At 41.8% G+C, this 21,617-nt stretch overlaps 1 long non-coding RNA gene across 2 annotated transcripts in view; it reads right to left on the minus strand.

Annotated features, from left to right (window-relative positions):
• LOC142071072 (uncharacterized) overlaps window positions 1-21,617 on the minus strand; it is a 146,353-nt gene that overhangs the window by 65,205 nt on the left and 59,531 nt on the right. For both annotated transcript variants that reach the window (XR_012667021.1, XR_012667020.1), the window contains exon 4: window positions 3,926-4,017. This is a non-coding gene — a long non-coding RNA (uncharacterized LOC142071072). The remainder of the gene's footprint in view (window positions 1-3,925; window positions 4,018-21,617) is intronic.

Genomic DNA, 21,617 nt, shown 5'->3' on the forward strand with positions numbered 1-21,617 from the left:
GAGCTTTTACTGCATGAGCTAAAAGTAGGTCTGTCAAGTGATTAAAAAATTGTGATTAATCGCGCGATTTAAAAAAATTAATTGCGTGATCAACTGAGTTGTTAAACAATATTGGAATACCATTTATTTAAATATTTTTGAATGTTTTCTACATTTTCAAATATATTGATTTCAATTACAACATAGAATACAGTGTATAATGCTCACTTTATATTTATTTTATTACAAATATTTGCACTATAAAAACAAAAGAAATTGTATTTTTCAATTCACCTCTTACAACTACTGTCTGTAGTGCAATCTCTTTATCATGAAAGTTGAACTTACAAATGTAGAATTATGTAAAAAAAATAACTGCATTGAAAAATAAAACAATGTAAAACTTTAGAGTCTACAAGTCCACTCAATCCTACGTCAGCCAATTGCTCAGAACAACAAACTTGGTTACAATTTGCAGGAGATAATGCTGCCCACTTCTTGTTTACAATATCACCTGAAAGTGAGAACAGGTGTTTGCATGGCACTGTTGTAGCCGGCGTCGCAAGATATTTACGTGCCAGATGTGTTAAAGATCATATGTCCCTTCATGTTTCAACCACCATTCCATAGAACATGCGTCCATGCTGATGATGGGTTCTGCTCAATAACGATCCAAAGCAGAGTGGACCAACTCCTGTTCATTTTCATCATGAGTCAGATGCCACCAGCAGAAGGCTGATTTTCTTTTTTGGTGGTTTGGGTTCTGTAGTTTCCGCATCGGAGTATTGCTCTTTTAATACTTCTGAAAGCATTCTCCACACCTCGTCTCTCTCAGATTTTGGAAGGTACTTCTGATTCTTAAACTTTGGGTTGAGTGCTGTAGCTATTTTTAGAAATCTTACACTGGTATCTTCTTTGCGTTTTGTCAAATCTGCTGTGAAAGTGTTCTTAAAATGAACTTGTGCTGGGTCATCATCCGAGACTGCTATTACATGAAATATATGGCAGAATGCGGGTAAAACAGAGCCAAAGACATACAGGTGAGTCACATCATACGTGCATTTAACTTACGTGAATTCAACTATACACGCTCGGCAAAAAAAAAAAAGAAAAATAACAGGATACCTGTAAATAATGCGGGCGATTCTGCTCACCATTCCACTCAATGAGTGTATGCTCTGGAGTTAGTGTGAGATGGGAGACGTGAATCTGCTGTTCCCTCAGTCAGTCTCAGGTCCCGTGTACCTCTCAAAGTGTGAGCATCTCGCCGCGCTGAGTGTGATTCTAGTGTTTAAAGATATGTATTTTTCATACAACATGGCCCCAAACGCAAGCCAACTACTTCATCTGGTGCTCAACCGAAGAAACAGTGATCTGTTCCAACGCTGGAGGAAAAACTGGCTGTGTTGGACTTACTGAGAGACGGTATGTTGGTCTCCAAAGTGGTGCGTAAATATGGCCGCAACGAATCTAGCATCCATGCCATCAAGGTTCAAGAGAGAGAAATTCATCAAGCTGTGGCATCAAGTGCTCCAATAACTGCTAGGGTGACGAGCCAGGTGTGTGATAAGACTTTTGTGAGGACTGAAAGGGCATTAAACTTATGGCTGGAAGACATGAACCATAAACATGTGCCTATCGATGGCAACACGTTGAGAGAAAAGGCTCTTAGCCTCTACGCGCCGTTCAAACCTTCCACTGAAGAGGGACGGCCTTCTGATGAAAAGGAATTCAAAGCCAGCCAAGGTTGGCTTAACAGTTTTAGGAACCGCTTCAAACTCAAAAACATGCAAACTACTGGTGAAGCTGCATCTGCCAATGAAGAATGATTTAATTTCTGAATACGATCCCACTATGGAACGAAGCCTCAAAATCACATGTAGTATTATGGACGATTTGAAACCGTATCAAAAAATGCTTGAGCAGCTCAAGAGACAACAGCGACAGTTGCCGATCACTATGTTTTTTAAAAAAAAGCAACCAGCAGCAGATGAGCCTACGCTATCAACTTCTTGAGCTGAACCAGAGCCAACCACTTCATCTGCGACTCGCTCTCTGTCACCCAAGCTCTCCATCACGTCCGTCTCCTGGATCGACATCAAGCCCTGACGACCCCCTCTAATTACCCCCCTGTAATTAAAAATACAGTACTGTAAAATTATATTTTGCATATGTACTCTTTATTATGTACTGTACATTACTGTATACGTTATACATTTGTACATATTACTGTACAGGGTTGTATACACAAAACCATGTACTGTATACTGTACTTTATGGGCGAATTAAGGGATTTTCAAGGGTAATTTTGACTATACACGATTTTAGCCTTACGCGCTGACTTTAGAACCTAACCCCCGCATAAGATGCGACTCCACTGTACGGTTCTCTCCCAAGGAGTTCAGTCACAAATTTAATTAATTAACGCATTATTTTTTAACAAGCATCATCAGCATGGAAGCATGTCCTCTGGAATGGTGGCCGAAGCCTGAAGGGGCATATGAATGTTTAGCATATCTGGCACATAAATATCTTGCAACGCTGGCTACAAAAGTGCCATGTGAATGCCTGTTTTCTCCTTCAGGTGACATTGTAAATAAGAAGCAGGCAGCAGCATCTCCTGTAAATGTAAACAAACTTGTTTGTCTTAGCGATTGGCTGAACAAGAAGTAGGACTGAGTGGACTTGTAGGCTCTGAAGTTTTACATTGTTTTGGTGTTGAGAGCAGTTATGTAGCAAAAAAATCCACATTTGTAAATTGCACTTTCATGATAAAGAGATTGCACTACAGTGCTTGTATGAGGTGAATTGAAAAATACAATTTCTTCTGTTTATCATTTTTGCAGCGCAAATATTTGTAATAAAATAATAATATAAAGTGAGCAATCTACACTTTGTATTCTGTCTTGTAATTGAAATCAATATATTTGAAAATGTAGAAAACATCCAAAAATATTTTTAAAAATGGTATTCCATTATTGTTGAACAAAGCGATTGATCATGCGATTAATTACGATTAATTTTTTTTAGTGAATCACTTGAGTTAACTGCAATTAATTGATGGCCTTAGCTAAAAGCCATATGGCCCTTAGCTAAGGCTGTAGAGCAGACTCATTAATCTCTCTCTAAGTAGTCTTAGTGCTGCTAGATGGGACAGAACACCACACCCAGGAGGTGGGTGGGTTACACAGTGTGGGAAAATGTGACTGTCCAGAGAACAAAGAAATTCAGCCTTTGGGATTGTGGGATACTTTAGGTGGACTCCCAGAGCACAAGTCCAGTGAGGTTGTGACTACACTGCAAAGCAATAGGGCTTGCACCCTGAGTCCCAGCTTGACTAAGGTTCAGATCCTCCACCCCCATGGGATCCCAGGGCCCTGGATCTGATCCCTGGATTAGTGCAATTTTTGTGTAGACAGAAGGGAGGTTAGGCTTGTGCCTGAGTTCAAACCATGGGCTTACACTGCAGTGTAGACATGTCCTTATACCATATGTCTACACTGCAATAAAACACCTGTGGCTGGCTCAGGTGGGTCAGCTAACACAGACTCATGAGGTTATAAAGTTATATTGTAGATGGTCAGGCTTGTGCTGACACCCAGGCTCTGGGACCCTCCTCCCTCGTAGGGTCTCCCACAATAGGCATCCCTAGGTACTAATATTATAGTTAATAATAAATAAATAAATAATATAATCTTTATCAGCTAGCACTGGAAAAAGAAAATAAATTAAATGCATCTTTCCACTACATGCATCTGATGAAGCCAGCTGTAGCTCACAAAAGCTTATGCTCAGATAAATTTGTTAGTCTCTAAGGTGCCACAAGTACTCCTTATCTTATTCAGTGTGCATCTCACAAAATCCCTAACACAGCTGGTGCTAAGTGGAACCCTGCTTGGCAGTCTCAGCACAAAAATTAAAGATGGGTATTGAATTTCCTTCTTACCCTTATAGATGGCAGCTCCAGGTCAGATCTGAAGATCACTGGCAAGGTGACATGGAAAAGTTGGCACCACTACTGCCCAAGCTGTTCCTGTTCTGGGGACAGATAAAGAAATATATTCTTAAGGGCTGTCAAACATTCTTTCACCCTGAACAGTCCAGTATGGTTGCCCCTTGATCATATGACACCTAAAAGATGAAGGCTAAGATCCTATGGCAAAGAACAGAAAGGGACCCTTACCAAGCAAACTCCAGGAGAGTGTGTGGCTGGGAAGAAATGAGAAGTACTGTTTGTCCAAGGGACTTAAAGTGAAACAAACATAATTTTCTTTAAAATTCAGTGGCCTGCTACTGCAGTCACACTGTGCACTGAAGATCCACTATCATTTTAAGGTCAGAGCAGCTGCAGAACTGCCTCTCCTACCCAAGCATGCATGTGCAGAAATCCCATTATAATCATGAGCGTTAGTGTGCATTGCTATGAAGGCTGAAGAGTGGATTAATTAGTGCAATTGGCTTTGGAAGGACAAAGAAAACTGACATGCCACCAAGATCAATGTTCACTGATCTGATTCTAATTAGTCATTTTAAAAAACGGTCTCTCTTAAAACACTTAAGTACTTCTTTTCTCTTGGCTATTCATGCTATCTCAGCAGCAGTTGACTCACATACTCAACCCTAATCCTACCAAAACATCCCATTTTAAAAATCATTTTATGTATTCACTTTTGAGGGTAAGGAATAATGGAAGTTAAACATCTGAGCAAAATTAACACCTCCCTCCCTCGGCTTTGTTTTTGTACAGTGCATTGCATAATGGGGCTCCACCCCAGATAGAGATCTCTGGGCATTAGGGAAATATACATATCTGACAACAACAGGAACCTGCTCCTATAGGGAAATTTCTTCCTAAACCCATGAGTTAGGGACTGGCTTATGCATTGGAGCCTGGGGGTTTATAGCCTTACTACTTTATCTTATATAATGTAACCATGTACGTTATAATTTTCCATATAAATGTCTAAACTTTTTTGAATCCAACTAAGCTCCTGGAGATGACTATATCTTGAAGCAATGAGTTCCACAGGTCAATTATTCACTGTGTAAAAAGTATTTCCTTTTATAAATTTTCAAAATTCATGTCTTAATTTCATTAGATATCCTATTTTTGTATTTAATATAAGAAAGGGTAAATAGAGCACCTGATTAACCATCTGTATAACATTCATTATTTCACATCTATCACATCCCCACTTATTCATCTCCTCTATAAAGCAGTCCCAGTCTTTTCAATCTCTTGTTGAAATGGTCAGCCCCAGTTCTTAGCTTTCTTCCATATTCATTCAAATACTGCTCTACAGAGCCAAGCTGGGAAGATGCTGGCAACAGGCTTCAGGGCCAGAGGAAATAGTCTATCCATTTTAGCTTATTGGGATCATGATTTCTCCCTCTGTATGGGATCTGAGAACAACCAGAATACAGATTTAGGCAAGTATTGCCATCATACTGCAGTCAAACTTTAGCCTTAAGCTAACTGAACATATCTGTTGTTCTTATAAGAAACAGTAGTGGGTAAAAGTCAAGATAATGACTCCAAACCAAATAAAAAGTAGATACTTTTCCTATCTATACAGGAACAAATTTGATGCAGAATCTGCAGCTTTGCCTTGACAAAATTAAACAGTGGAATTTTCTTTTGTAAATTAATGTTGCATTGGTGACTTGTGTGAGGCATTCTGTGCCCCTCATGAACCCTTTCAAAGCAGGTATGCCTAGGAAGAATTAATTACATTATTCTTGCGTTTTTGAACCTGTTTGCTTTGAATGCTTAGCAGAATTGGGATTCTGGCATGGAATCTGTGAAAGATCTCTGATTATTTGGATTCACTTAAGTGATAAAATGAAGATACTTAAGCTTAGTTAGTCATGAGCACACATCCCTGCGCTATATCCAGGGAAAAGCTGACCTGTTTCCTGTGGTGTAGAATAAGATGAAAGAAAGTGATGTATCTTGAGAACAGTCAGAGGTAAAGCTGGTAATAACTGGACTATATAATTAAATTTGGTAATACTGAGTATTTTGTTAAGCTTAGAGTAGCATGTGATGAACTGCAGTATTGTTTTGTATACTTTAAAGGCTGCCTTTCTAAAGGTGGCTTCAACATTTTTTATTTATTCCCTCCCCCTTCAAATAAAAGTTTAAAATCTGGTAGTACTGATTTTTTTTCCCTTGAAGGCTGAAATCAGTGAATTACACTAATACTATGCTCAGTAGTCTGGAAATGTAATGAGTTTGCTCTGTGATGCTACTGATCTGTAGCAAAATTTGCCAGTTGGCTGACATGGAATTTATGTCATTGACCTGGAATGAGTTTTGGAGATCTTAACTTGACAGTCCTGCCTGAAACTTTTGTGAAGTAGAGATTCATGGTTTTTTAAACTGTATTTAATGACTCCTGCTTTTACCATACAAAACTTGATCATTTCACTGCTACTTCATCTTTCACCCTCCCCACTCACATCTGTTTGAACATCTGTCATAATTCAGGATTGTAATAATCTCTTTGGGTGGATACTGACTTTGTCCATAATGTCTGGGCAGTACCTAGTACAACGGGGTCCTGACTGGCCTCCTTGGCTCTGTTGTCATATAAATTATACTAATGACTCTTTCAGCCAACGTTAAAGATAACTTTAGTTACATGACACTGTGTAACATATACTGTGTGAGTGTATTGTACTTGCCAAGGGGGACGAAAGGCAGGGCTGTAGCAGGAAGAGCTACAAGAGAATGACTACAGTGTAAGGGTATGTCTACACAGCCGACGTTAAAGTGCTGCCACGTGGTTGCGTAGTTGCAGCTCCAGTGCTGAGAGAGAGCTCTCCGAGTGCTGTAATAAAACCACCTCCGCCAGGGGAATAGCTACTAGTGCAGGGCTGGTGCACTGGCTACCCTGGCATTTTACAGCACTGAAACTTGCATCGCTCCGGGGCATGTTTTTTCACACCCCTGAGTGAAGAAAGTTTCAGCGCTGTAAGTGGCAGTGTAGACACAGCCTAAGATACAGGTTTCAGAGGAGCAGCCGTGTTAGTCTGTATTTGCAAAAAGAAAAGGAGGACTTGTGGCACCTTAGAGACTAACCAATTTATTTGAGCATGAGCTTTCCTGAGCTACAGCTCACTTCATCGGATGTATTCTGTGGAAAATACAGAAGATGTTCTTATACATACAAACCATGAAAAAATGGGTTTTTACCACTACAAAAGGTTTTCTCTCCCCCCACCCCACTCTCCTGCTGGTAATAGCTTATCTAAAGTGATCACTCTCCTTACAATGTGTATGATAATCAAGGTGGGCCATTTCCAGCACAAATCCAGGGTTTAACAAGAACGTCTGGGGGGTGGGGGGGGGACAAGGGGAAATAGGTTTGAATAGAGACTGGGAGTGGCTAAGTCATTATGCAAGGTAACTTAAGTTAATTGTATCCAATTTGCAAATGAATTCCAATTCAACAGTCTCTCGCTGGAGTCTGGTTTTGAAGTTTTTCTGTTGTAATATCGCAACTTTCAATGTCTGTAATCGCGTGACCAGAGAGATTGATATGTTCTCCGACTGGTTTATGAATGTTATAATTCTTGACATCTGATTTGTGTCCATTTATTCTTTTATGTAGAGACTGTCCAGTTTGACCAATGTACATGGCAGAGGGGCATTGCTGGCACATGATGGCATATATCACATTGGTGGATGTGCAGGTGAACGAGCCTCTGATAGTGTGGCTGATGTGATTAGGCCCTATGATGGTGTCTCCTGAATAGATATGTGGACACAGTTGGCAAAGGGCTTTGTTGCAAGGATAGGTTCCTGGGTTAGTGGTTCTGTTGTGTGGTATGTGGTTGCTGGCGAGTATTCGCTTCAGGTTGGGGGGCTGTCTGTAGGCAAGGACTGGCCTGTCTCCCAAGATTTGTGAGAGTGTTGGGTCATCCTTCAGGATAGGTTGTAGATCCTTAACGCGTTGGAGGGGTTTTAGTTGGGGGCTGAAGGTGACGGCTAGTGGAGTTCTGTTATTTTCTTTGTTGGGACTCTCCTGTAATAGAGGACTTCTGGGTACTCTTCTGTCAATCTGTTTCTTCACTTCAGTAGGTGGGTATTGTAGTTGTAAGAATGCTTGATAGAGATCCTGTAGGTGTTTGTCTGTGTCTGAGGGGTTGGAGCAAATGCAGTTGTATCGCAGAGCTTGGCTGTAGACAATGGATCGTGTGGTGTGGTCAGGGTGAAAGCTGGAGGCATGTAGGTAGGAATAGCGGTCAGTAGGTTTCCGGTATAGGGTGGTGTTTATGTGAAGATACAGCAAGTCTCTTACTTTTCATGCTTCCTTCTGTAGGCTGCTTTTCCTGCAACACCTATGCCCTTCCCCCTCTCAGGCTGTGAAGCCCTGTCCCTGTCTAACCTCGGGGTATTTTTCAAAAGTTTCCTACCCTTGCCAGGATGGTTCAGCTCCATCAGCTTTAGCAGCATAGTGTCAATACACTGCTACTTGTGGCCACTATTTTCAGGTGTGCTCAGAGGAAATGTGGCTAACACCTGCAGTGATGAACTGATGTTAGCAACAGCAAAACATTTTGGAAAAGTGTCCTTGGTGTAAACAAGGCCTATGCGACACTTGCTTAGCCTTAATTGTGTCTTCCTAAACAGGGCCATTTAAAATTTCCACTGGGGTTGTTTTAATATAATCCCAGCTTTCTACAACTGACCTATTCTTTTTCTAATTTAGCTTTTTGCACATTGTATAGCTGATTAAAATATATACTAAAGACCTGTGTTGGTGTTTAGGTGTCAGATTTAGACACATTGCTACAGTAGACTGTGCAATTTCCCAGCAGACAAGGACAGATTATATAATGTCTGAGAGCTAAATCCTTTAGTGGGAGGGGAATCAAGCCTTTTGTGTTATAAAACTAAAAACTATTCTTGAATAAGATATACACTTGATAATGTAAATTAAGCTAGGCAATAGGCTAAATAAAATAAAATAGCACCGAAATTTCCTATTCCTTCCCCCAAAAGAACTCCTAGGTTTGTACTTCTACTGGTGAGAGACTGGAATCAATAAACTGTGAGTTCTTCTTAGATATTGATCAGTCCAGAAAGTTTTAATAATTTGGTGACAGTCATTAATTGTTAGGACATTACAAATGCGAAGGACCAGATCCCCAGTTGTAAATCGTAAATTGTAACTGGTGTAAATACACCATTGAGGATTGGCCTTCATATCTGAAATTTGTCTCACAGGAACTATTGCTAACATATTGTTGGGTTGTGGTTAAACAAAAGTTCTTAAACAGTGAGATGTGTATGTAGATTGCTTCAGTCTCACCTAACTGAGAAAAGGAGTACTTGTGGCACCTTAGAGACTAACCAATTTATTTGAGCATAAGCTTTCGTGAGCTACAGCTCACTTCATCGGATGCATACTGTGGAAAGTGTAGAAGATCTTTTATACACACAAAGCATGAAACAATACCACCTCCCACCCCACTCTCCTGCTGGCAATAGCTTATCTAAAGTGACCACTCTCCTTACAATGTGTATGATAATCAAGTTGGGCCATTTCCAGCACGAATCCAGGTTCTCACCCCCCCAAACACACAAACAAACACTTCAGATAAGCTATTACCAGCAGGAGAGTGGGGGTGTGTGTGTGTGTGTGTTTGGGAGGGGGGGGGTGAGAAAACCTGGATTTGTGCTGGATATGGCCCAACTTGATCATCATACACATTGTAAGGAGAGTGATCACTTTAAATAAGCTATTGCCAGCAGGAGAGTGGGGTGGGAGGTGGTATTGTTTCATGCTTTGTGTGTATAAAAGATCTTCTACACTTTCCACAGTATGCATCCGATGAAGTGAGCTGTAGCTCACGAAAGCTTATGCTCAAATAAATTGGTTAGTCTCTAAGGTGCCACAAGTACTCCTTTTCTTTTTGCGAATACAGACTAACATGGCTGTTACTCTGAAACATAACTGAGAGTTAGTAGACAAGTAGATGGAGGGAGTATACTTTTTATTTTCTCTAAACTTCAGCCCCATTTCTCTCCCCTATGTATAAATATTACTTTGTGATAGTTTTTATAAGGACTGTGATCTTGCTGTAGGCTTCAACATCAGCAAAATCCTGCATCATCATCATCTAGGAGGGATGCACCAAATCAATAGTATTTATAAGAGGACCCTCTGGCCTTTCTGTGGCAGCTCCATGGAGCGAATCCTCTTTACCATGCTCATTAGGACTCAACTATAAAAGCCCTAATGAAAATGAAACATGCATGTCCTACATAACGAGGAAAAGTTCAACTGCTGGAAAAACAAAACAGGTGTGAAATTACAGAATGAGAGAGAGATGAGCCTTAGGTTTCCCAGGAGAGAATTTGAAAGTGCATGAATATTTCCATTCACAAACTGCATTCAACGTAGGATTTTTTTGGGAGGGGGGCAGGTCACTAGAAGGAAGATAAAGTAATTACAAGTGAAACTACAATTGCTGGCATGAAAAAAGTTTCGGGGAGTAAGTAGGGCAGTAGGTTTGTGTCCATAAACTCAACCACGGTGTAAGCAGATGCTGTTCTGGTTGTAGTAAATGTGAATTTTGCCTGCTTAAACTAAGGCTATGTCTACACTACCACAGTAAGTCGACCTACGCTACACAACTCCAGCTACATGAATAACGTAGCTGGAGTCGACATACCTTAGGTCGAGTTACTGTGGGGTCGACAGGAGAAACTCTCCCGTCGACTAACCTTACTCTTCTCGTCAGGGGTAGGGTACAGGGGTCGACTTGAGAGCGATCTGCAGTCGATTTGGCGGGTCTTCACTAGAGCCACTAAATCGACTGCCAGTGGCTCGATCTCAGAGCGTCAATCCTGGCTGTAGTGTAGACCTGCCCTAAGGCTGACTCTTACCCCTTGTCTTTCCTTTCTGAAGACCTGAATTCATCCTGTTTGAGTCACAAGCAAAAATGAGTGGGGTGTGGTTTTTCATTTCTGTCCCTTGTGTCCATCTCAAGATCATGGAACAATTCAGGGCAGAGTTGCATGAGGAAGGGAATGCCTGGATCATGTCTGGCTGTGGTAGATGATCTCAATTTCTCACTCTCAAGAGAACCTAATTTATTTTTAAAGAGCATTTTAGTATAGCATAACAATATTACCACACATCTTGCTCAAGCAAAGAATTTTTCCAATCTATATTCCTTGCCAGACAGAGTGACTGCAAAATGAGTTAGCTACTGTACCTTAACTCTCTGCCTTGGCTGTAGTGACAGGAAGTTAATTAGACAAACTCCAAGGATGTCTTCCAGACCTCAGTTCACACTACTTGAAAGCAAGAGAATTATCTGTTACGTGGGAGTTAATGCTTTTGGAACTTGCTCAATGAAAAAGAAATAATGGCTGAAGTAGCAAAGACCATGGCCACACTAGAGTTCAAATCAAGTTAAGAAACAGTGTTTAAACTCTGTTTCAGCAAAATCTATTTCCAACAGTCAGGGAAAACACAGAAAAATCAAGTTAGAAATGTGTTTAACACACTTGCTAGACCAGAACCATGTTTAAAAACAGCCTAACACAGCTGGTTTCATCCATACTATTCCTAAATTCCGCAAGCTAAATGGCACCAGAACTGACTCCATATCCTGATCTTAGCAGCACAGGGGCCAACTTTTGTCGGCGCCGGTGGGTGCTCGTGCCCCCCTGCCCTGGCCCTGCCCCAACTCCGCCCCTCCCTGCCCCTATTGGATCCCTCCCCAAATCCCCGCCCCGGCCCTGCCTCCTCCCCCAAGCACCCCGCATTCCACCTCCTCCCTGGCTTTCCGTGCGAAACAGCTGTTTCACGGAGCAAGCGCTAGGAGAGAGTGGGGAGAAGCAGGACCCAGCGGCACGCTCAGGGGAGGAGGCGGAGCGGAGGCAGAGGTGAGCTGGGGTGGGGGGGCAGGGTGGGGAGCTGCCAGTGTGTACAGAGCACCCACCATTTTTAGTCGGCACCTAAGCTTTAGCAGAACTGATGACACTTTTCAATAGCTCACACTGCTAGCACCCTCTTCACATTTGTCAAGCCTTGTTGAGCAGTAACAAATCGTATTGTGATCTGAACCTATGTATATATCAGGCTTCCCCAGGCCACAAAGCAAGATTTTGAAGACTGAGCTTTCCATTTTTATGTATTAATAAATATTTTTGTTGCTCACAAACCTGTTATACACTACTAGTCAGTGAAATCCCTTGACATTTGTGTCTCTAGGGAAATGGCTTTGAGAACTATGTTCCTTTTAAATGTTATCTGTCCCACCCAAGTAGTATTAACATAAGTCAAACTCACTGAGAAATACTCAGATGTTTGAATCTAACATCTGGGCTATGGGTCATATGGCCCTCTGCTCTTGAGTTAACACCTGTATGTAGCTCTTCTGCCAGGTGGAGTCCACAGCAAAAAGGGCCAGGTTCAATTCCAAGGCATTCCTCTTAACAATAAGGCTATGTCTACACTACTGTAGTAAGTCAACTTATTCTATGCAACTCCAGCTATGTGAATAATGTAGCTGGAGTCGACATACCTTAGGTCGAGTTACCGTGGGGTCTACATCCCAGGGGGTCAATGGGAGAAAATCTCCCATCGACTTACCTTACTCTTCTCGCCGAGAGTAGAGTACTGGAGAGTGATCTGCAGTCGATTTGGCGGGTCTTTACTAGACCCACTAAATTGACTGCCGGTGGATCGATCTCAGAGCGTTGATCCCTGCCATAGTGTAGACTTGCCCTTAGAAACAGAATCATCCTCAGCATCCCCCCAGTAATATGGGAAAACTAAACACTACACTGGAGTGCCTTTTGAGAGGCAATATTTTCCCACTCGCAAGCACTTAGTGATTGCTCTGTGCTATTGCCTCTGTCGTCTTTCAGTGCAACACTGACCCCGCACCAGATCTAAGGCTTATCCCCACCCTGCTCGTCAGTGATTTCAGCTCTAGTAATCGCTGAACAGAAACAAGGACTCAGCTGAGTCCAATCAGCTCTGTCTTTAAACACTGGAGATGGGAGGGACAAAAAGTGTCTGGAACAACTATTCCCATCATTTTCACTGGGATTTGCCACCCCTACTCCCTGTTTAGCAAGTAAGGTTCAGATTAGGGTGATATCCTCAGTCAAGGCAGACTAAGTACAGTTCTGCTGCCCTTTACTCATACAATGAGGATAACATTTCATTACCCTGCACTCAAGGGAATAGTAACCAAAAACCAGCCAAAACTGTTCACTTTGGCAAAGCAGCTCTGTCTGCCGACCATCTAGGCAGAGTAAGTGTATCTATACACATATGATCTGTTCCTGAAGTCTCTTCCCCCTGGTGGATCACTAGATGTCAGGGGAGAACTCATTCAGATCCTGCTTACATCCATGATACTACCAGATCCAGAAATGTCAGACACTGATATTTATCAAATAGTAAGAAGAGACAAGGTTGTCGCATCAAGTTCCAATAGCTTCAAGCTCAGATAGCTCTGCTGTTATTCATGATGAACAAGCGTCAAAAGATTAGGGTAAGTATCCAAAGTTTGGATGCATCCTTACAGTCTACATAGATCTTGTTTCTGCCTAAAGGAGGCTCAGTGAAAGAAATTACATTAAACTCAGGAAGTCAGGTACATAGATTCATGGCTCCAGATGAAGAGATTACTTTGCAACTTCTGATACGTTTACAAGGAGCCAGATCAGTGTCTGCCTGACACAAAGAGACTGTGCACTCTGAGAAGAATTGGGCTGAGGGATATTATGTGTACTTTATGCTTTATGGATTATTTGTATTGTGCTAGTGTTTAGGAACCTCAAAACAGGGATTAGAGTCCCATTATATTAAACACTGTAAAAACAGATACCACAAAGACTGTCCGTGCCCCTGAAAACTAATCTTTGGCCTCCCCCATGCAGTATCTGGCTGCAGTAGGGAATGGGAAAGTAGGAAAGTATTAGTGAACAGTGCATATGCTTAGACTGAATAATCACAATCTGCAACCCTTGTCCTTCCTTACCCTATCACTCCAATTCTATTTGTTATCCGCACTCAACACATCATGTCTAAATTTAGACTGCAAACTCCTGCCTTTTTATTTGTTCTTTGACATGCATATGATAGTTTGGGCCCATGAAGACAATAATGATCATGTTAAAATATTAAACAAGGTAAATATCTTCCAACAAAACAACGAACCAATCCCTGGTGCTAAATTCTGCATCTCACAATAATCAGATTATCAAGATGACCCTGGTTGACACACACACACACACACACACACACACACACTACTCCAGAACATATTGCTGATGGAATATGAAAGTAGGTACAATATATCGTGCTGTGATTATCTGGATTTGCAGATCACCAAAGAGACATACACACTAACCTAACAGACTTCTTGTATCCATCTGACCCTGAATTTTACATAAGCCCTTTCTACTCTAAAAGAAAAAAAAAGTTATTTGTTTAAAACACTCTATTAAAGATTTATAAACAATACAGCACATTAGTTTATACACATTGAGTAGTAAGGATACATACAGCTTAATGGGACTATTCACTTCTGTTTCCCCTCTGGGCTAAATGGAGCTGACTGTCAGTTTCAAATGCTAAGCAACTCTTCCTTGTAGGCTTGTAAACTTCAAGCTTAAAATGAGGAAGCTAGAGCATATAATAAAGAAAGAATCCAAAGCCCTCTAAACACTGTTCTGCTTCTCCTCCTCTTTAGAGAGAGCAGATGCAGGGACAAAGTTTAGCATGGTGTACTCCTCAAAATAAAAGTTTGCAGTCTCACACTCTGCAGGCACTGAATGCCACAGGCATACTGCACACTTCTGTGTCTATAAGGAGAGGTGGGGGAGGGAGCTCCTTCACAGTTCAGCAGACAAGGCTGGCAGCTATTTGGATTTGATGAGGAATTTCAAGTGGAAACCATCTGAGTGTGTGTGCCTGTGTGAAGCTAAACTATATTTAAAGAGAACAAATGACTTATTATAGTGCTTCCACAAGGTCTTATTTGAAAGGGGCATAAGTAAGCCTCATTTTTCTTATCATTATAACCTTAAAAGGGATACATGCTCTTTTTTTATCCTCTTCCAAAAAGTGGTTTGTGCTAATTAGTGGCCAAACCCATGAGAGCAACAATATGCATAAACTCGCAAGATACATTGTAAATAGCTTTGATGTTAACCAAAAAACCACCACATTATGTTGTGCTATTCTAGTATCTTTCAGTCGCCTTCTTCCTCAAGCCCTGCTGCAGAGCAGACTTCCTTACAGGAAGAATTCAAATTGATATCAACAGAGTTAGTCACTGTCAAGTCTCTTCTGACTGAAAACCTAGAGGTAGCCTCCACCTGCAGCACAAAACCATTCCATGTGATCAGTCATTACCTTCCACTCAGTTTCCAACCCACTAAGATGATGTGGCCACTTAAACCAAGAACTAGACAAACATTTGTGAAAATTCCAACCCAGGAATTGCTGAGAGAGATTATTGGTCATAACAGAAGGGTTGGCAAGGCTCATCTCACCTCACTGAATTTTGCTCACAAAGAGAGGGCCAACACAAGGCCTTTTGCACCACCTAAATGCTGACTTAGAGCTGTTTGAGGAGCTGACGTGGAGAGCCAGGATGAAGCAGTTGCTCAAGGGTGTCTCTCAGTGCTCTCATTGCATTGTGGAATGCTCCTCCACTGGCCTCACATAGGCTAGTATACAGGAGAACAATTAAAAAGAGGCCAGGGAAGGCCATCCATACTTATGCAAAGCTGTGGCCTGCACACACTACACAAGTGCATGGGTTGGGGGAGAGGCTGTATAAAGTCAGGGGAGGAGACCCCTGGACATCAGTTAGAGGATGCATTTAATAGATCATACCCTTCCTTCTCAGCATTTTGCCCACAGAGACCAATTACCTGGTCTGTATGGGAGTGGAGTACATTTCGTAGCTTGAACAGACAGGAATGTGTCACTCTGCCAAAAAAAAAAAAAAGTCCTATAGAACTGAAATCCAGATATTGTCTTACATCCATAATGTTCTTCCATTCAAATGTTTGCTTGGGGACCGTCACATTTGAGATCTGTAAAAATAGGTGGTATTCAGCTAAATACCATTCCCCAAAATGGAAGAATAATTCTGTTCCTATAATTATGCATGGAGGTTGCAATAGGCACATTTTATGATAGAAAAATATAAGTTAAGTTTCACATGAACTAGCCAGTGCCATGATGGAAGAAACCAATGTAATGATGTAATGTTCTCAGATTTTTGCCTCCAGATTTACAATCAAGACTTGAAAACAACCAAAGAGTCTTCCCCACAAAGAATACACTCTGAATTTTACCCCAGTGCATGCTGGGGCACTGTATTAGTAGTTGAGTCCGAGTATCCTCATAGCATACATAAGCAGTGAAGACATGATCATTAAAATTCATAGTTATTCTCCTCACTCAAACCTCAGAGCTTGATTTAAGGAGCTCACCATCACCTAGGACATAAACATACTGTACTTAAAATGCTCCATCTTTGGCAAACCATGCTCCCTTTTGGGAGTCCATTAGCCCCAACATGAATCTGGTCTAAAAAGCTATTTGGAGTGTTCAGAAAATTCTTTAGATTCCCAACTACACAGTTCAGCCCCTAAAATGTTTGCATTCAGTTTCTTGTCTGAGCTTTGCAACACTGACAGTAGAAATTTGACCCTTAGTATTGAACGTAATCACTGTTGTTTTGTTGCTGTTGTTGTTTTTAATCTTCTTTTTACAAAAGTAGCATTGTGGATCCATTTGTCAGGTGCCTCAATATGGTGTCCTATTCAGCATTTGCACACATCATGCAGGATGACGCTGCAAAGTATACCCACGGTTACCATCTGGTAATACAGTCTCCCTGGCTCACCATGGATGAGAAGAGAGTTCTATCATGTTCCTGACTTTGTTTTTCACATGTTCTTCTGTCTGCCCAGCTAATGGTGTCAAAACAATTCTCTTCCTACAGGCATGTTTTCCTGTTGGGTAACTTACTTCCAAGAGGATCCACCCTTGAATATGAAGTTAGAGATCATTTCAGTGAATTCAGTAGCAACTATGACACAGCATTCAATAGGAAACAGGGAAAGGAAATGGAAAGCTGCTTTACTAAGAACTAACTAGTAGTTTTGATCATTCTGTTGGCAACTTTTGGTCAGAGGAAAAACAAGCAAATTGCCATTCTTACAAGAGACAAGCCGGGTGAGGTAATATCTTTTATTGGACCAACTTCTGTTGGTGAGAGAGACAAGCTTTCGAGCTTACACAGAGCTCTTCTTCTGAGAAGTGGGATTTCCATTTCCACTTTTTCGGAGAAGAGCTCTGTGTAAGCTCAAAAGCTTGTCTCTCTCACCAACAGAAGTTGGTCCAATAAAAGATATTACCTCACCTGCCTTGTCTCTCTAATATCCTGGGACCAACACGGAGGCAACAACACTGCAAACATTCTTAGAAGTAAAAAGAAAAGGAGTACTTGTGGCACCTTAGAGACTAACCAATTTATTTGAGCATAAGCTTTCGTGAGCTACAGCTCACTTCATCGGATGCATACTGTGGAAACTGCAGAAGACATTATATACACAGAGACCATGAAACAATACCTCCTCCCACCCCACTCTCCTGCTGGTAATAGCTTATCTAACGTGATCACTCTCCTTACAATGTGTATGATGGAAATGGCCCAACTTGATTATCATACACATTGTAAGGAGAGTGATCACGTTAGATAAGCTATTACCAGCAGGAGAGTGGGGTGGGAGGAGGTATTGTTTCATGGTCTCTGTGTATATAATGTCTTCTGCAGTTTCCACAGTATGCATCCGATGAAGTGAGCTGTAGCTCACGAAAGCTTATGGTCAAATAAATTGGTTAGTCTCTAAGGTGCCACAAGTACTCCTTTTCTTTTTGTGAATACAGACTAACACGGCTGTTACTCTGAAACCTGTCAATATGCAAGGCACTGCATTTAGCCGTATGGAGTGGAAATCTATCAACTGCATGAAAAAACTTGTACAGATACAGACAGACGTCATCTTCCTTTCCAAATGCAAACAGATGGACATCGTACCAAAAGGACTGAAGGTAAAAAATCCATTACAATCTACATACCACACAGACTATGCTGACAGCTTGTGCCACACACTCTCAAAGAAACTGCGGAATCACCTGATCAACATCCTCTACAGCAAACAGGGAAAGATTAAGAATGAGCTCTCAGAACTGGATACTCTCATAAAAAACCAACCTTCCACACAAACTTCCTTGTGGCTGGAATTTACTAAAACTAGACAAGCCATTTACAACACACACTTTGCTTCTCTACAAAAGAAAAAGGACACTAAACTTTCTAAACTACTACATGCTACAAGGGGCCACAGCAATGGTTCCCTCAACCTACCCAGCAATATTGTTAACCTATCCAACTATACTCTCAGCCCAGCAGAACAAGCTGTCCTATCTCGGGGCCTCTCCTTCTGCCCCTCCACCCCCACGAACATGATACACTTCTGTGGTGACCTAGAGTCCTATTTTCGACGTCTCCGACTCAAGGAATATTTCCAAAATACCTCTGAACAACATACTAATCCACAGAGGCCTCCCTACCAACATTACAAAAAGAAGGATTCTAGGTGGACTCCTCCTGAAGGTTGAAACAGCAGACTGGACTTCTACATAGAGTGCTTCCGCCGACGTGCACGGGCTAAAATTGTGGAAAAGCAGCATCACTTGCCCCATAACCTCAGCCGTGCAGAACACAATGCCATCCACAGCCTGAGAAACAACTCTGACATCATAATCAAAAAGGCTGACAAAGGAGGTGCTGTTGTCATCATGAATAGGTCGGAATATGAACAAGAGGCTGTTCGGCAGCTCTCCAACACCACTTTCTACAAGCCATTACCCTATGATCCCACTGAGAGTTACCAAAAGCAACTACAGCATTTGCTCAAGAAACTTCCCGAAAAAGCACAAGAACAAATCTGCACAGACACACCCCTGGAGCCCCGACCTGGGATATTCTATCTACTACCCAAGATCCATAAACCTGGAAATCCTGGGCGCCCCATCATCTCAGGCATTGGCACCCTGATAGCAGGATTGTCTGGCTATGTAGACTCCCTCTTCAGGCCCTACGCTACCAGCACTCCCAGCTACCTTCAAGACACCACTGACTTCCTGAGGAAACTACAATCCATCGGTGATCTTCCTGATAACACCATCCTGGCCACTATGGATGTAGAAGCCGTCTACACCAACATTCCACACAAAGGTGGACTACAAGCCGTCAAGAACACTATCCCCGATAATGTCATGGCTAACCTGGTGGCTGAACTTTGTGACTTTGTCCTTACCCATAACTATTTTACATTTGGGGACAATGTATACCTTCAGATCAGCGGCACTGCTATGGGTACCCGCATGGCCCCACAGTATGCCAACATTTTTATGGCTGAATTAGAACAACGCTTCCTCAGCTCTCGTCCCCTAAAGCCCCTACTCTACTTGCGCTATATTGATGACATCTTCATCATCTGGACCCATGGAAAAGAAGCCCTTGAGGAATTCCACCATGATTTCAACAACTTCCATCCCACCATCAACCTCAGCCTGGTCCAGTCCACACAAGAGATCCACTTCCTGGACACTACAGTGCTAATAAACAATGGTCACAAACACCACCCTATACCGGAAACCTACTGACCGCTATTCCTACCTACATGCCTCCAGCTTTCACCCTGACCACACCACACGATCCATCGTCTACAGCCAAGCTCTGCGATACAACCGCATTTGCTCCAACCCCTCAGATAGAGACAAACACCTACAAGATCTCTATTAAGCATTCTTACAACTACAATACCCACCTGCGGAAGTGAAGAAACAGATTGATAGAGCCAGAAGAGTTCCCAGAAGTCTCCTACTACAGGACAGGCCTAACAAAGAAAATAACAGAACGCCACTAGCCGTCACCTTCAGCCCCCAACTAAAACCCCTCCAACGCGTTATTAAGGATCTACAACCTATCCTGAAGGATGACCCAACACTCTCACAAATCTTGGGAGACAGGCCAGTCCTTGCCTACAGACAGCCCTCCAACCTGAAGCAAATACTCACCAACAACCACATACCACACAACAGAACCACTAACCCAGGAACCTATCCTTGCAACAAAGCCCGTTGCCAACTGTGCCCACATATCTATTCAGGGGACACCATCACAGGGCCTAATAACATCAGCCACACTATCAGAGGCTCGTTCACCTGCACATCCACCAATGTGATATATGCCATCATGTGCCAGCAATGCCCCTCTGCCATGTACATTGGTCAAACTGGACAGTCTCTACATAAAAGAATAAATGGACACAAATCAGATGTCAAGAATTATAACATTCATAAACCAGTCGGAGAACACTTCAATCTCTCTGGTCACGCAATCACAGACATGAAGGTCGCGATCTTAAAAGAAAAAAAACTTCAAATCCAGACTCCAGCGAGAAACTGCTGAATTGGAATTCATTTGCAAATTGGATACTATTAATTTAGGCTTAAATAGAGACTGGGAGTGGCTAAGTCATTATGCAAGGTAGCCTATTTCCCCTTGTTTTTTCCTACCCGCCCCCCCCAGACGTTCTGGTTAAACTTGGATTTATGCTGGAAATGGCCTACCTTGATCATCATACACATTGTAAGGAGAGTGATCACTTTAGATAAGCTATTACCAGCAGGAGAGTGGGGTGGGAGGAGGTATTGTTTCATGGTCTGTGTATATAATGTCTTCTGCAGTTTCCACAGTATGCATCTGATGAAGTGAGCTGTAGCTCACGAAAGCTTACGCTCAAATAAATTGGTTAGTCTCTAAGGTGCCACAAGTACTCCTTTTCTTTTTGCAAATACAGACTGACACGGCTGTTACTCTGAAACCATTCTTAGAAGTCTCAGTCCAACTGCTTTGTCAACCAGCATGAGAGATCTCTGAAAGGAAAGTTTGGTCCAGCCATCTCAACTGGTTCATTTTATTTTGAAAACTCACTCTGTTAGCATAGACAAATGTAGATTAATCATTTTAATTGTCAAGTGACGTCCTCAAGCTATTTGCATTCTAGTTTCCACTTATCAAGTGCCAGATCCTCTACCCTTCTGGGATATTCAAAGACTAGATATGTTAATATCCAACCCCCATCCTCAAAGCAGCTTTTACAATAGAAGCTAGACTTGAGCAATTAAGACCTATAGACCCTCCTCTCACTTCCTTGTTCAAAGCCATTGTGGAGATGCAGCTGAAACCAATTACATTCAATTGAGCCCAAATGGCCCATAAGTCATGAGGAAACTTCTTTTCCTGTGGGGCAGTTAACTACAGAGCCTTCCTTTAAATTCCAGAATCCAAGTAGATTCAATCATACAGAAATTTAAAATGAAATAAAATGTGTAGGGTTAAAAATGCATCAAGTCATAGGGAGGAATATGAAAGAGCACAATCAGTTACTTGCATTGTGAAGAACATCATTTATATTACATTAGTGTATCATATTCAGTCATGGCAATCTTTTCTTAAGCCTTGATAAGAAAACAAGCTTTATCCAATATTACCATCATACA

The sequence above is a fragment of the Caretta caretta genome, chromosome 2, assembly GCF_965140235.1.
Source record: "Caretta caretta isolate rCarCar2 chromosome 2, rCarCar1.hap1, whole genome shotgun sequence".
In the NCBI taxonomy this organism is placed as follows: Eukaryota; Metazoa; Chordata; order Testudines; family Cheloniidae; genus Caretta; species Caretta caretta.